The sequence below is a fragment of the Leucoraja erinacea genome, chromosome 5, assembly GCF_028641065.1.
Source record: "Leucoraja erinacea ecotype New England chromosome 5, Leri_hhj_1, whole genome shotgun sequence".
Lineage (NCBI taxonomy): Eukaryota > Metazoa > Chordata > Chondrichthyes > Rajiformes > Rajidae > Leucoraja > Leucoraja erinaceus.
Window position 1 is genome coordinate 41,109,038 of NC_073381.1, and position 16,510 is coordinate 41,125,547.

Genomic DNA, 16,510 nt, shown 5'->3' on the forward strand with positions numbered 1-16,510 from the left:
GGTCATAGGAGGTCTTTGTAACTCTCCTTCATGCTCGAGAGTAGCCCCCGCGTACTCGAGGCCTCAGCTAGGTTGCGGCGTATTTTTCAACATGTTGAAAAATGCCCGCGAATAAAAAAAGGTTGCCATGGAAAAAATCAATACTTATTTTACTCGTAGGTTTAGTCATAGTAGGTCGTAGTAGGTCAGCATGTTAGTTGTAGGTAATCGAGGGTAGTCGAAGGTAGTCAAAGGTAGTCATAGATAGTCTTCATGATAGTCGAAGGGAGGTCGAAGGGAGGTCAAAGGAGATCGAAGGAGGTCGTCTTCACTCTCATTTATTCGGTGTCCAATTTTCCCGTAGTTAGTCGTTGCTAGTCGAAGCTGGTCTTCAACATGTAATTTGTTCAAACTCTTCTAAACTCGCCAATTAGGTCACAAAAGTGGGGCAGCCCCTTTACAAAGACCTCCTACGACCTTTTGTCGACCATGCTGTGAGTATGAGTCGAGGGCAAACTCGCCAGAACTCGCGGATTAAGTCGCCCAAGTGGGACAGCCCCTTAAAAGGCCAAATGTAAAGTGCATCCAGCTCCACAGCACAACACAAGCTAGCTCATCCCTGGGTACAGCATGAGTTCAGAAGATGCAATTGTTTGTGACCTTCACTGCTTTCCCTGTGTCACTTTGCAAAGTGCGGGTGTGGAATTCTGAAATGTGGCCTGCACAATGTCATCAGGACTATAGGCTTAAAAGGAGCATGATCCAGACATACTGCAAGCTGTTTGTGTGATTTATCAGCAGTATTTAACTTTTATTAAACTAGTAAACTTAATAACATTAAATTAAAGATATCGTATCTTTTGTGAGTCATAGAATGGGCACTCAATTTCTGTTTTGGTTTTGAGATTTAATTTAGTTTAGTTTAGTTTAGAGATACAGTGCAGAAACAAGCCCTTCGGTCCACTGAGTCTGCACTGACCAGTGTTTCACGCACATTAACACTACCCTACAAACACTAGCACCGAGCCAATTAACCTACAAACCTGTACATCTTTGGAGTGTGGGAGGACACTGGAGCACCCGGATAAAACCCATGTGGTCACGGGGAGAACGTACTTTGTAAACTCCATACAGCCAGCCATAGTCAGGATCAAACCCAGGTCTCTGGTGTCATAAGAGTCTGCAGCTGTGCCACCGTGCCAACCAGATGGTTCTCCTCTTTTTCGCTGTGCCTGGCTTTGCTGAAGGCATATTTTCAAAAGTGAAAAATAAATGTTTCCATGGGAATACTGGCAGCAGACCTGAATAAATCATAAAGCCAGGAAATCCCAGTCCTATTTGTTGCCTCTTGTGATGGATCATTGATCGGCACATTGAATTCATGTTGGAAATCTAATTACATTAATCTCCGTTGGCGCTCTCGGTAAATTCTTGCAGTGAGGATTAGAAGTTACAAAGAGGCATGGATACAGGTATACATACTGCAGGTAAAACTTCATCTTTATTATCATCATAACACAAATTGGGTTGTTACTCTGACCAACAGCAGGTGAGAACGTATTCACGGGAATAGACCAAACAGCTCCTCATTAGCGCTACACCATTTAAAAAGAACATGGTGTCTTTTACCTCAGCAATATTTTCCTACATTTACCCCGGAAGTCCACAATTTCCTTCATATTTAAACATATATTGAAATTGGTCCGGTGTATTCCTGGTCAGGAAGAGTACTCTAACACTGTCAAAGTATTTTTTTCTCAATATTCTGTGTTCCAATTATATTCCTCACCTCCAACAACCACCCCATCAGCATGGAACTAGTCTATCAGGGTCTTGCCATGCATATTAATTATATGGAAGCACTGTTGTATTGCAGGGACTACAATACTGCTCCTGGCAATTATGATTGGAACAGGACATTTGTTTTCCAGATATTTAATTTAAATCCATCCATTTCTGCATTTTTTATGAAAGTCAAACTTGACCTAGAATTCGGCTTCCAATTGTGTGCAGATGTTGGCGTTGTTTGGCTGCTGTATTTCGTTGATTAATGTTGGAAATATCTTGGTTCTGGGGCAGAGGTAATAAAGACTGATATGTTTTTTGCTTATCTTGTACATTACTTCCATGCCAATAGGGAGTTTGGTGGAGATGGACACAGTCACAGCCTTGCTTGATGTGACTTGTCGTACTGCGATTTGGTCTGGTGGTCCGGTAGGTTTGGAACCTTGCATGGCATTGTCTCGAAGATGAAGGATGGTGACATATTCCTGGAGAAAGCAAAATCTAACAATGATTTTCCATAATCTCTCTTGGTTCTTGACTTTTGATATCACCATGATAGTTATCATCCAATCCCTTTGTTACACTTTCACCAATACGCCATGTCATTCTTATTTGTTTTACGCTGCTTGGACTGAGCTTTCCATGAATAAGGAATATGCTTAGGTTTATCCTGGGTAGGTCTAATCAAAAGTCAAGAATCAAGAGTGTTTTATTGTCTTATGTCACAGATAGAACAATGAAATCTTACTCAGCAGCACAACAGAATATATATGTGGATATTCTGAAGATAATTGGTTTGATAGGTACATGACCTTTTACATTATTGTTCTCACTCAGCCAACATTCTTCAATATAATTTGAGATCATTTCCATGGCAATCATACGTTGCATACCCATTCAGGTATTGTATCTGGAATATTTTGTCATTTGGACTGGTGTGCTCTTCATTTTCTCCACACACAAATTTACCTTGCAGTGCACAAGCCAAAGATGAATCAACAAGATGGGTTGTTTTTAGAATATGAAGGTACAAGGTAATCATTTCTTCTGGCCCGTTTTCAGTTTCCAAATATGTCTGTTTCCATAAAATCCGATGCTACGGGGTTAAAACAGTTTCCAACTTTTCTATTTGTTAAATGTGTTATCAGTTGTTCTGTAGAGTAGGTATGTTTGCTTGTGCTGCAGAAGGTATTAGACCATATTTGTACTGGCAGAGTCCCCCGACTTGTTCTTGTGCTGGACTCATCCTGAGCAATTTCACCCTCACTAATTTTGTTATTCACCCTGAAAAATATTTCCATCTGTTCCATATAAAAATGGAAGGGCTCCTGCATTTTGATCAGAACCACTGAGATTTTCAGCCTGTGACTGGATTGCTATTTTGTAATGTCTTCGACTTTGCAAATTACAAGCTTGGCTGTTTAGGCACACCAGGTTTTGTAGAGGCTATCTTTTCTCTCGTATTCAAATCTGCATCTCAATTCTGCTGTGATCAATCATTATCTGCACAGATTCACTCTCTTACTGCAGTCATGCTGTCAATCGACATCCTTGATGACTTTGTTACTTTTGATGGCTATTCATCTCTGCTATGTGTTCAGCTTCATTTATTATTATTTAATCAAGAATTGATTATTTATGGAATTTAACTATTCAGATTCTTTACCCCACATCAGGGGCATTACGATGGTGCAGGGATAGAATTGTTGCCTCACAGCGCCAGAGAACCGGGTTCGATCTTAACTGGGGGTGCTCTCTGTATGGAGTTTGTATGTTCTTCCTGTGACAGCGTGGGTTTTCTCCAGGCAATCTGGTTTCCTTCCACATTCCAAAGACGTACAGGTTTGTAGGCTAATTGGCTTGGTAAAATTGTAATTTGTCCTGAGTGTATGTAGGATAGTGATTGTGTGTGGGGATCGCTGGTTGGTGTGGACTCAGTGGCCCAAAGGACCTGTTTCCACACTGTATCTCTAAACTAAACTGAACTAAACCTTATATCCTTGTCTTACCCAGATACCTACTTTTGGGATTTTTCTGGATTTCCTCAAATCCTGATACTTGCATCTCTCTGATGATTTTGAGGTAATTCTGGTGTCGCATCACTTTTTCAATTTCTGCCTTTGATTTTGGTCAGTGGCAGCTAACGTCTGTTCCCAATCTGAGTGTTGGGCTCCTCTGATTTTTTAATGTTTTTTTTTTTGTGCTTCACCAATTGTTAGTGAGGTATAGTGCCTTCTTGTAAATTAGGAGCACTTGTAGCGGCACTTAGTGGTGGTTTGGGGAGATCAGAACCCTCGTCATTGGTCCGCTCGGTCACGTGACCGCGGGGGTTCGTTCGCGGGGTTTTTAATTAGTTTGTCAGCACTCCTTGCAACAACAAGAGCTGTTTAGTGTTAGCTAGTCAGGCACACATATATTGCACAAGGTTTTGATTCATTTTTATTTGTTAATAAAAATTACTTCACTCAACCTGCCTGGTCTTGCTACAGTGGTGACCCCGCCGCTCCAAACATTTTTCGGAGTTTCGCTGTGAACGCCGCTGAAAATCTCGATGCCCAGCCCGCCCAGAAGAACACTGTTGCTCTCAAACTGCCCGCTTTCTGGGCGGTTCAGTCTCAGGTGCGGTTCGCGCACATCAAGGCCCAGTTTGAGCTCCGCCACATCGTCGCGGATGCTACCCGATATTTCTACGTGGTGGGTGCCCTCAGTCAGGAGACTGCCACCCGGTTGCTGCCTTACTTCAGAATCCACCCGCTTTAGGCAAGTATGAAGGTCTCAAGGCAGTGCTGCTCCGCACCTTTGGGCTCAGTCGCTGCGATCGCACAGCTCGGTTGCTGCCTATGGACAGACTCGGTGATCTTAAGCCATCTGTGTTGATGAACGAGATGCTCGCTCTCTTGGATGGCCACCAGTCTTGCCTGTTATTCGAGCAGGCTTTCCTGGAACAAATGCCCGATGACATCCGTCTGCTCCTCGCCGGGTCCGATTTCACCGACCTCCTGCAGCTCGCTGAACAGACGGACGAGCTGTGGCTTGCCAAGCGGCAGGACAGTGATTCCATCAGCCGGGTGTCCGCGTCTTCGCAGCAACAGCCTCGACGGGCCATTCCATCCTCAGCTGACATCGCTGCGCCGCAATCGACCACCGTGGATTACAGTAAACGGCGGTGGTGTTATTACCACCAACATTGGGGTGTGGCAGCCCGCCGATGCCGCACCCCCTGCTCGTTTCTGGGAAATGCCTCGGCCGATCGGCAGTAGAGGCTATCGCGGTCAGCCAGAAACATCGCTCTATGTCCGGGATCGCCATTCCGGGCTTTGTTTCTTTGTGGGCAATGGCGCTGTGCTGAGCATCATTCCTGGGCTTGATACTCGGGCTGGTAAGCGTGGCTCCGCCCTGACCGCCGTCAACGGCAGCCCCATCTGCACATATATGACTGTTTCCCTAGTCCTCGACTCTCGCTGTTACTCGTTGCCCTTTGTCATCGCGGACGTTTCCCAGCCGTTGCTGGGCGCCTATTTTTTGCTGGACTTTCCCGTCATGGTGGGTGTTTGGGTCCAACGCCTCATCCCTCTGGAGTCCCCCCAGCCTGCGTCCTCGTGGCCCGCGGTTTCCTCCAGCCCACACCTTGGATCTGTGATGGACGTGGGTGGGGCATAGGCGCAGATTCTGGCCAAGTTCCCGGAGCTCCTGACTCCTCAGTTCCATTCGGCCGCTCCTAAGCATGAGATGGTGCATCATATCCTCACTGCCGGTCCTCCACTGCACGCACGGGCGCGCTGGCTCCCGCCCGACAAGCTGCGTTTAGCCAAATGGAGTTCCAGCAGATGGAGGATATGGGGATTGTGCAGCACTCTGACAGCCCATAGGCTTCCCCCTTACATATGGTTCCAATGTCGTCCGGCGGGTGGAGGCCGTGTGGGGACTACCACCGCCTTAACACCGTCATGACTGCCGATCGCTACCTGGTTCCGCACATCCAGGACATCACGGCCCACTTGGACGGTGCTACCATTTTTTCCAAGGTGGATCTTGTACGCGGCTAGCACCAGATTCCCGTACACCTCGATGATGTGCCCAAGACCGCCGTCATCACCTCTTTCAGCCTGTTTGAGTGGCTGCGGATGCCGTTCGGGCTTGAGAATGCCGCGCAGGCTTTTCAGCGGCTGATGGACATGGTTGGTCGAGGGTTGGACTTTGTTTTTATTTACCTCAACGACATTCTGGTTGCCAGCCACTCCCAGGAACACTGAGTGCTGTTCCAATGGCTTCAGGACCAAGGGTTGGTTATTAACGCTGCCAAATGCCAGTTTGTTCTCAGCTCTATTGCCTTCCTGGGACACTAAGTTACCTCACAGGGCACTACGCCTCTTCCTGGCAAGGTGGATGCAAGGTGGAGTTCATAGGGATGGTGAACTCTTATCATCGTTCTGTGCCAGCGGCGGCCCAGATTATGCGGCCCTTGTTCCAGTGCCTAGCTGGTAAGCCGCAGGACCTCATGTGGGACGCCGTGACTGCAGCTGCTTATGATGGGGCCAAGGAGGTGCTGGCCCATGCTACCATGCTAGTGCACCCACGGGCTGCTGCTCCGACCGCCCTCACCGTTGATGCTTCGGACACTGCTGTTGGGGGGGGGGGGGGGGGGAGTCCTCGAGCAGTTTATTGACGGTCGCTGGCAACCGCTTGCCCTTTTCAGCCGGCACCTGCGCCCTCCTGAACGGAACTACAGTGTTTTCAACCAAGAGCTCCTGGCTCTTTATTTGATGGTCCGACTTTTCCGGTTTTTCCTAGAGGACTGGCCCTTCACAGTGTTCACCGACCATAAGCCCCTGACCTTTGCGATCACAAAGGTGTCTGAACCCTGGTCGGCTCGACAACATCGGCACCTGGCGTTTATCTCAGCATATACCACCGAGGTCCGGCACTGGGCAGGCAAACTGAACCAGGTTGCGGATGCTTTGTGTCATCCTGCAGCACATGCTGTGCTGTCCGTGGTCCCGGGCATTGACTATTCTGGGCTGGATGCTGCACAGCGCAATGGGGATAAGATGAGGGTCTATAGGACTCCTGTGTTTGGGTTGGCGTTGGCCGATGTTCCGTTCGGCCCTGCAGGTGTGACGGTCCTGTCTCCACCGGGCAGCCGCACCCCACCATCCCTGCGAGTTGGCAGCGGCGTGTGTTTGACTCTATTCACGGTCTGGCCCACCCTTCCATCCGGGTGATTTCTGCGTTGGTGGTGACCAAGTTCATCCGACATGGTCTTCGCAAGCAGGTTGCGGCCTGGGCTCAGGCCTGCATTCCTTGTCAGATGTCCAAGATCCAGCGGCATGTCTGAGCACCGCTCCAGGATTTTGTGGCTCCCCCTCACAGGTTTGAGCACATTCATGTTGATTTGGTGGGTCCTCTGCCAACGTCTCACAGTACCACTCACCTGCTCACTATTGTGGGCCGTTTCACGAGGTGGCCCGAGGCCGTTCCGCTATCTGACACCTCCGCGGCAACTTGTGCTCGTGCCCTCGTGGCCCACTAGGTGGCGCATTTTGGTGTGCCAGCTGACATCTCCACTGACCAAGCTGTTCATCTCTGCCCTGTGGTTGGCCATGGCTCAGCTGTACGGGGTGCAGCTACATCATACCACCGCGTAGCATCCTCAGGCCAAAGGGTTGATGGAGTGGTTCCATCGGCATCTGGAGTCTACATTGAAGGCATGGCTCATGGGCCCGGATTGGGTTGACCAGTTGCCTTGGATGTTGCTGGGAATCCGCACGGACCCTAAGGCGGATTTGGACACGTCTTCCACGGAACTGGTGTAAGGCTCCCCGCTGCGGGTGTCTGGTGATTTCCTTGGTTCTTGGTTCTTGGTTACTTGGTCCTCCAAAATATTTCAACTGGAATTTAAACGAGGAGGTGAAGTGAAGGGAGGGATTAAGCCAGAAAGGGTTATTGGGAAGAAAGTGCTACTTTAAATTTAGTTGCATCTGGTTGGGTAACTATAGTTTGGTGGAGATTATTCCATGCTTTAATTGTGCGTGGGAAGAACGAATTGCTGTACACATCTGTCTTTGTAGCTGGGATCACAAATTGGATTCAAATGCCCTCGTCTGCTCCAAATTGGTTTGGGGTTGGTGTAGGTCTTGTGATCTATGTCTAGCTGACCATTTAACATTTTGTAAAAACAGGTCAAACGGTGAGCTTCCTTCCTGTGGCTTGGGGGTTGCAGGAGCCCACTTCGTCTGTGCTGGCGCACCTACAGGAGAAAGTGGGTGGCCTGACTCCTGTCCCGACCTCTTGCCATGAGGTTGCTCCTGTTTACCATTCCAACGGTACTCAAGGACTGCCTCTTGGTTTTTGTTTGCAGGGACTCGCACCAAACTCCGCTGCAGCGACCTTATGAAGGGCCTTTCCGGGTGTTGCTGCCCGGCGTCGCGACTTTTGTTTTTGTATGTCGGCGGGCGTGAGGAGATCGTTTTGGTGGCCCACCTCAAGCCCGCCCATGTGGATGTCGAAAGGCCGTGCCACTTTCACCGGTTGCAACTGTTGTGCCTGTTCCACCTGCCGTGACTGTTCCGCCTGTTAGCCCTGTACCGCTGGTTGTGCCAGTTTCTTCTGTCTCCACTCAATCTGGCCGTGTCATTCGGACTCCCTCTCGTTTCCTTTCCTCTGGTTCTGGGGGGATCCTGTAGCAGCACCTATTGGTGGTTTGGGGAGGTCAGAACCCTCGTCATTGGTAAGCTCGGTCACATGACCGTGGGGTTCGTTCGTGGGCTTTCTAGATGGTTTGTCAGCTCTCCTCCCAGCAACGGGAGCACTTTTCTGTTGGCTAGTCAGGCACAAGGTTTTGTTTTGTTTTTATTTGTTAATAAAAATTACTTCACTCAACCTGCCTGATCTCGCTACACACTCATAATAATGTTAGTTGTAATGGTGGGTTTAATTTTAGAACACAACATCTTTTTAAAGGGGAGGTAGGTACTGCAGATGCTCGTTTACACCAAGGATATACACAAAATGTTGGAGTAACTCAGTGGAACAGGCAGCGTCTCTGGAGAGAAGGAATGGTTGACGTCTCTTAAAAGGTCAGAGGCAGATTTTATTTAACCTGTGATGTTCTTTGCAATGTTTTTTCATGTAAAGTTAGATTAAATACTAAAATATAAGTTATTGGAAAATAAAAAGATCTATCTATATTATGATATAGATATTGTGCCAGTAATGCAGTGATTCATACATTCCATTAGTAATCTTGTGTTTCAGAAAGAAGTCCATATCAGAACGAAAACAACATGGAAAGCATAAACAAGAAAAATTTGGTAGCCGCCTACAGTTGTCTTTAACAAGTTAAGATTTTCATTTTATAAACAAAGCCTCTTCATAATTTGGCTTGATTTAACAAAATCATTTCAATGTTCTATTATTATTTTTGCTGCTGCCTTCCATTTACAGTGTTTCCATGAAAGCAGCCAAACTATTCATTTACCTCTCAAACCAGCAAATACTGTAAGCAAGTTTTGCAATTTAGACAGGGAACTACTTCACATTTTAAACATACAGAACACTATTGCAGGAATTATTTATATGAAGTTATTTACTTTCAGAATGCATAGTTAATAGTTTGCATGTCTGACAACATTGTGTGACACTGACTAGGAAATAGATCATAAGATCATAAGACATAGGAACGGAATTAAGGCATTTGGCCGATAAGGTCTGCTCCGCCATTTGATCATGGCTGATCTATCTCTTAACCGTATTCTCCTGCCCTCCCCGTAACTTTTGACAAGCTTACTAATCAAGAACTTATCAATCACCACTTTAAAAATACGCAATGACTTGCCCTCCACCATCGACCATGGCAATGAATTCCACAGATTCACCACCCTCTGACTGAAGGAATTTTGTCCCATTTCCATTGTGAAGGTCCTTTTATTCTGAGGCTGTGCCCTCTGGTCCTAGACTCTTCAACTGGTGGATGCATCCTCTCCACATCCACTCTATCTGGGCTAGAAATTGCTGCCATTTGATTATCCTAATAGTTTTACACACAATCCTTAAATTCATGAGTGCAAACAATGCCATTTGGCACTGAGTGCGACGGGAGTAGGACACAGGTAAAATATTTAGGTGACACTGTTCTATTCAATGTACTGACAATATTATTTCATGATATCAAGTGAAAATGTTCAACAAATTTGCATAATGGCTAGCGTGTTCTGGAATGTCACAAGAATTGCTGCTGCCAGAATTGGGGGTGATATTTCTTAGGCATTTCATAGAAACATAGAAACATAGAAACATAGAAAAATAGGTGCAGGAATAGGCCATTCGACCCTTCGAGCCAGCACCGCCATTCAATATGATAATGGCTGATCATCTAAAATCAGTCCCCGTTCCTGCTTTTCCCCTACATCCCTCGATTCCTTTAGCCCAAAGAGCTAAATCTAACTCTCTCTTGAAAACATCCAGTGAATTGACCTCCACTGCCTTCTGTGGCATAGAATTCCATAGATTCACAACTCTTTGGTAAACAAGTGTTTCCTAATCTCAGTCCTAAATGGCCTACACCTTATTCTTAAATTGTGACCCCAGGGTCCGGCCAGCACCGCCATTCAATGTGATCATGGCTGATCATCCCCAATCAGTACCCCTTTCCTGCCTTTTCCCCATATCCCCTGACTCTGCTATCTTTAAGAGCCCTATCCAGCTGTTGAAAGCATCCAGAGAACCTGCCTCCACTGCCCTCTGAGGCAGAGAATTCTACACACTCACAAGTGTTTCCTCATCTCCGTTCTAAGTGGCTTACCCCTTATTCTTAAACTGTGGCCCCTGGTTCTGGACTCCCCCAACATCGGGAACATTATTCCTGCATCTAGCCTGTCCAATCCTTTAAGAATTTTACATGCTTCTATAAGATTCCATCTCATCATTCTAAATTCCATTGAATACAAGCCCAGTCGACCGATTCTCTCATCATATGTCAGTCCCGCCATCCCGGGAACTAACTACGCTGCACTCCCTCAATAGCAAGAATATCCTTCATCAAATTAGGAGACCAAAATTGCACACAATACTCCAGGTGCGGTCTCACCAGGGGCCTGTACAACTGCAGTAGGACCTCTTTGCTCCTATACTCAAATCTTCTCGAAATGAAGGCGAACATGCCATTAGCTTTCTTCACTGCCTGCTGTACCTGCATGCTTACTTTCAGTGACTGATGTACAAGCACACCTAGGTCTCGTTGCACCTCCCCTTTTACAAATCTGACCATAGGAATAATCTGCCTTCCTGTTCTTGCCACCAAAGTGGATAACCTCACATTTATCCACATTACACTGCATCTGCCATGCTCACCCACCTCTGCCCACGCACTCAACCTGTCCAAGTCACCCTGCAGTGTCATAGCATCCTCGTCGTAGCGCACACTGCCACCCAGCTTTGTGTCATCTGCAAAATTGGAAATGTCACATTTAACTCCCTCGTCTAAATAGTTTATATATATTTTAAATTACTGGTGTCCCAGCACCGAGCCTTGCGGCACCCCACTAGTCACTGCCTGCCATTCTGAAAAGGACCCGTTAATTCCTACTCTTTGCTTCCTGTCCGCCAACCAGTTCTGTAGCCATATCAATACCCTACCCCCAATACCATGTGCTCTAATTTTGCACACTAATCTCTTGTGTGGAACTTTGTCAAAGGCTTTTTGAAAGGCCAGATGCACCACATTCTCTGGCTCTCCCTTATCCATTCTACTTGTTACATCCTCATAATTCCCTCCCTTGTACCTCTGTAACTTCAGCAGAGTCGCCACTGAAATGTTGTGTACAACACCTTAACTACTGTTCAACAAAATGTTTGGAAATCCTGGGCTGATCAGATAGAATCCATCTGAAAAAAAACGTGACCCTAACAATTTAAAACATGAGGCACAAGACTGCAGATGTTGGAATCCTGAGCAAAACACAAAGTGCTGGACAAGCTCAGCAGGTCGGGCAGCATCTCTGGAGGGAGTGGACAGGCGACATTTCAGGTCTGAAGAAGGGTTCCAACCTAAAAGGGCATCTGTCCATTCCGTCCACAGATGTTGTCTGACCCATTGAGATCTATTTGTTTTGCCCAGTGTAAGCCATTGTTTCTAGTACCATGTCTGACCTAGTGAACATTAACAGCATTTTCCGCAATTAGTTCAAATTTCTACCATCTTCAGCCTTTGTTGATTATTGTTCATGCTATTTTGTCCAAGAATTTTACATCTCTTCTGCTCTTGTTGTGGTGGAATGACAGGACAATAACAGAAATTTACTCTCCGTGTTACCAATAATGATATCAATAACAACATGGTCAAGCCACGAGCTTATCCACACAGCTCAAGCTTCAGTACATTTCTCTGTTCTGTTATCTCATTGTCTCATTATCTCATTCACTATAATTTATTCCAATAAGCCAGGAAAGAATGAGGTTCAGTCTCCGGGTTGCTTGGAGTAAGTTGATGGTACATGGCTGTAGATATGCTGCAGATGTGTCTAAGCTAAAGGTGGAAATACTGATCTGTTCCTTCTTCCTATGTATGGGTTTTAAAGTGTACCTTTTTTGTGTGATTTGTTGAAAAGGCAGCATGGAAAAATGTCCTTCAGCCCATCAAGTCCACTAGTTCACTTTGGTTCCATCTTATCCCACTTATGCATCGACTCCCTACATACTACGGGCAATTTACAGTGGCCAAGCGACTGAGAAACCCGCATGTCTTTGGGACGTGGGAGGAAACCGGATACCTGGTCACAGGGAGTATGTGCAGATTTCACACAGACAGCACCCAAGGTCAGAATCATACCCGGGACTCTGGCACTATGAGAGAGCAGTTGTGCCAGCTTGGTTGATGAAGGATTTGATTTGACTGTAATGCTTCACCAATTGAACAACCTACCACACTCACTGTCCAGGAGCTACACTATTGGGACGTGAAGGAATGTCAACATTAAATTAAATTAGGAAGCTCACTTGGATTACTGTCTGATATTCTAGTCATGACAGTACAAAAGGATGTTTTGACTATTGAAACGGTCCACAGAGAACTCCGGCATGATTGGGAGATTGAATTGCAAAGAGGTATCATGAATTAGACAGGCTAAAAAAAGTTTCTAATGTAGAAATAAACAACAGCAGATGCTGGTTAATGCACAAAAGGACACAAAGTACAGGAGTAACTCAGCAGGTCAGGATGATCCCTGGAGAACATGGATAAGTGACGTTGCGGATAGAGATCCTTCTTCAGACTGATGTCAGATTTCATTACTGGTACTTCACCATTGCTGATTACTGTGTCAGCCAAGTCATCGTCTATATGCGGGTGGGAACAATACATGTATATCCAAAATGAAGTTCCAATTAAATCACGGATGGCACATTGTGATTTTAGCAAGTGAAGGTCCAGAGGTATACAAGCAAGACATGCTCCACAGTGAAAACATCTGTAATTAAAGACTTTGCAATGATGTATTTGATTTCATGCATTCCCCATTTTATGTGCATGTTGACGGCTACCAATGAGTTAAGAGGCTGTCCCACTTGGGCGACCTAATTGGCGAGTTTAGAAGAATTTGAAAAAAATGACATGTTGAAGACCTCCTTCGACTATGTAGATGACCTCCTTCGACCTCCTTCGACTATGTTGAAGACCAGGTTTGACTAGCCACGACTAGCTACAACTAACTTCAGGAAAATTGGACACCGAATAGTGGAGAATGACCTTCTTTCGATCTCCTTCGATCTCCTTCGACCTCCCTTTGACTATGATGAAGACTATCTATGACTACCTTCGACTACCTTTGACTACCCTCGATTACCTATGACTAACATGCCGACCTATTACGACCTACTATGACTAAACCTAAGAGTAAAAAAAGTATTGATTTTTTCCATGGTAACTTTTTTTTACTCGCGGGCATTTTTTAACATGTTGAAAAAAATGCAGCGACCTAGCTGAGGCCTCCAGTAAGCGGAGACCACTCTCGAGCATGAAGGAGAGTTAGGAAGACCTCCTACGACCTCGTGTCGACCATGCTGTGAGTATGAGTCGAGGGCAAACTCGCCAGAACTCGCGGATTAGGTCGCCCAAGTGGGACAGGCCCCTTTAGAAAGGAAGTTTTCAACTAAATCATGTTGTTGAAAGGTAATTTGGTCTTGCCAGATGAAGGGAGTGATTCTCAAGATTGTTTCTTGTGGTGTCTCTAGGGGTAGTATAGTAGCAGTATTGCTGAGTAAAATGCTGTAATTGAGGTGTTGATAAGCTACATAACTCACTATTCATTCATCCCAATAATCATTCCACTACCACGGTATGGCACAGTGGCACAGCAGTAGAGTTGCTGCATTACAACACCAGTAACCAGGATTCTATCCTGACCTCGGGTGCTTCTGCATGGAGTTTGCACGTTCTCCCTGATTTCCCTCGGGTGCTCTTGTTTCTTCCCACATTCCAAAGACTTGAGGGTTTGCAGGTTAATGGGCCTCGGCAAAGTGCCCCTAGTGTGTAGTGGGATATTGTAGAACTTGTGTGAATGAACGATCCGCATTGGCACGGAATCAGTGGGACATTATTTCCATAATGGATCTTTCAATCAATTCAATTAATAATATTTCCTGTAAGAATATTGCCGGGCAGGCCAGACGGTACCAATACCAGATGCAAGCAGACACCCCAGAGCATCATTAACTGTTTCTGCCAGCTTGTAAATACCATGTGGCAATAACACAGTCTATATAGAACATTGAACAGTACAGCACAGGAACGGGCCCTTCAGCCCACAAACTTTGTGCTGAACATGATGCCAAGTGAAACTGATCACATCTGCCTGTGTGTTATCCATATCTCTCTATTCCCTGCACTTCCATTTGCCTATCTAAAAGCCTCTTAAATGCCACGATCGTATCTGCCTCCATCACCACCCCTGGCAATGTATTCCAGGCCCGCACTACCTTCTGTGAAATAAATTTGCCCTGCACATCAGTGGAGCTTCTGCTGCTACAGGGAGCCATGCAGCCAACTTCTAGTAGAGGGATGAAGCTGTGGTGATAGTCATGTTGGCATAGCTCCTGGCGACCACTGCACTAGTGCGGAATGGGAGCTCCCGGTGACCACTGCAGTGTCATGCTGTAGTGGACCCAGCTACCAGTGCGGAGCCATGCCGCGAACAAGGTCTAGCCTGGCATCCGAAGTAACTGCTGAAGACAAGCTGGACAAGGATAGACAAGGACTGCTGAAAAAACAAGGATGAGCCCAGTGGCCGACGTGAACAAAGACCCATCGTCCACCGTGAACGATCCAACGGCCACCTGTGGCGAAAGCCCAGAGGCTGAAGAGCAGGGAGTCGAGGAGGGAGCCGCTGGTGGTGATGGAAGTGAGGAGTGTATAGGGTATTACTTCCAGTGCCTTCATGATCGGCAGCAGCAGACGTCCCGGGACACAGAGGTGGTCAGCAGAGAAGAGGGTCGTCGGGTTGGGCTTACCGCGGCTGACTGAGATCGAGGGCGCTCCAGGACATCCAACACATTGACTAGACTTTGCACTTTGGATTGTTGTGTTTTATCTTTTTTTTCTTTTTTTTAAATAGCGCTAAAATTGTGGCAACTGCATTTTGTGATTGTGCAAACGAATTTCACAGTGCTGTGCATTTATGATAATAAAGAAGCATTGAACCATTGAACCATTATTATAGTTCTTTACCAACTAGCATTTAAACAATTTGCACTTTCTGCCATTTTCATAGGAATTGATGCGGTGAACAGGTCAATGACGCAAGGGCAACACTTTTGTAAATAAACATGTCTCTGGTATTGGTTTCTAGTTGGAAGGTTTAGCATGAATCCTTTGTAAGATACTCATCTATGAAGTAAATTGCTGTTTCATGATTCAACCTGTTTATTCATATAAAGTGTGGAATAAAGAATTCAACATACTAAGTATTCAACATACTAAGAATAAACTATTTAGAACAGTCTCCACTGACTCAGTTACTGACACAAATTACTCTCCTGAGATATTACTCTCCCATGTATTTCTGATTATTTCTGTCTTTAGTTTCTTCACTGTTGTGGTCCCTTTAAATCTTCTTTATTTTTGCCTCTCATTTACCTTTGCTCCCTGACATTTCCTTCTGTTTCAACGGTAGGGGGAATGGCAGGTTGGAAAATGAACTCTCTGGCATGCTATTTATCCAAACTCCTTTTTCTCTGAAATCAGTTGGCATTGTCTAAATATCAAAACTAGGCTTTTCAAGAGCAAAGCATTTTTTCAAGAACAAATTTGATCAAGAACAAGTGCCCAAGAAGTTGGTAGAAATCTCTTCTACAAAAAGGTAGTTGTTAATATTAAAATAAATAATTTTGATATATAAAATTAATAATTTTAATATAGAATTTTAATTATAGAGATACTGCCTGGAAACAGGCCCTTTATCACACAGAGTCCACGTTGACCATCAATCACCTGTTCACACTAGTTATATGATATCCTATCTACTCATACATACATACGAGGCAATTTTACAGAGGTGAATTTATCTACAAACCTTCACGTCATTGGGAACGGAGCGCCTGATGGGAACCCATGTAGTCACAGGGAGAACATGCAAGTTCCACTCAGATAGCACCCGAGATCGGGATCGAACCCAGGTCTCTGGCGCTGTGAGGCAGCAGCTCTACCAGCTGCTCTGGAGAATCTCCTGTTATCCTTTGGCAATCTTTTAATTAGGAA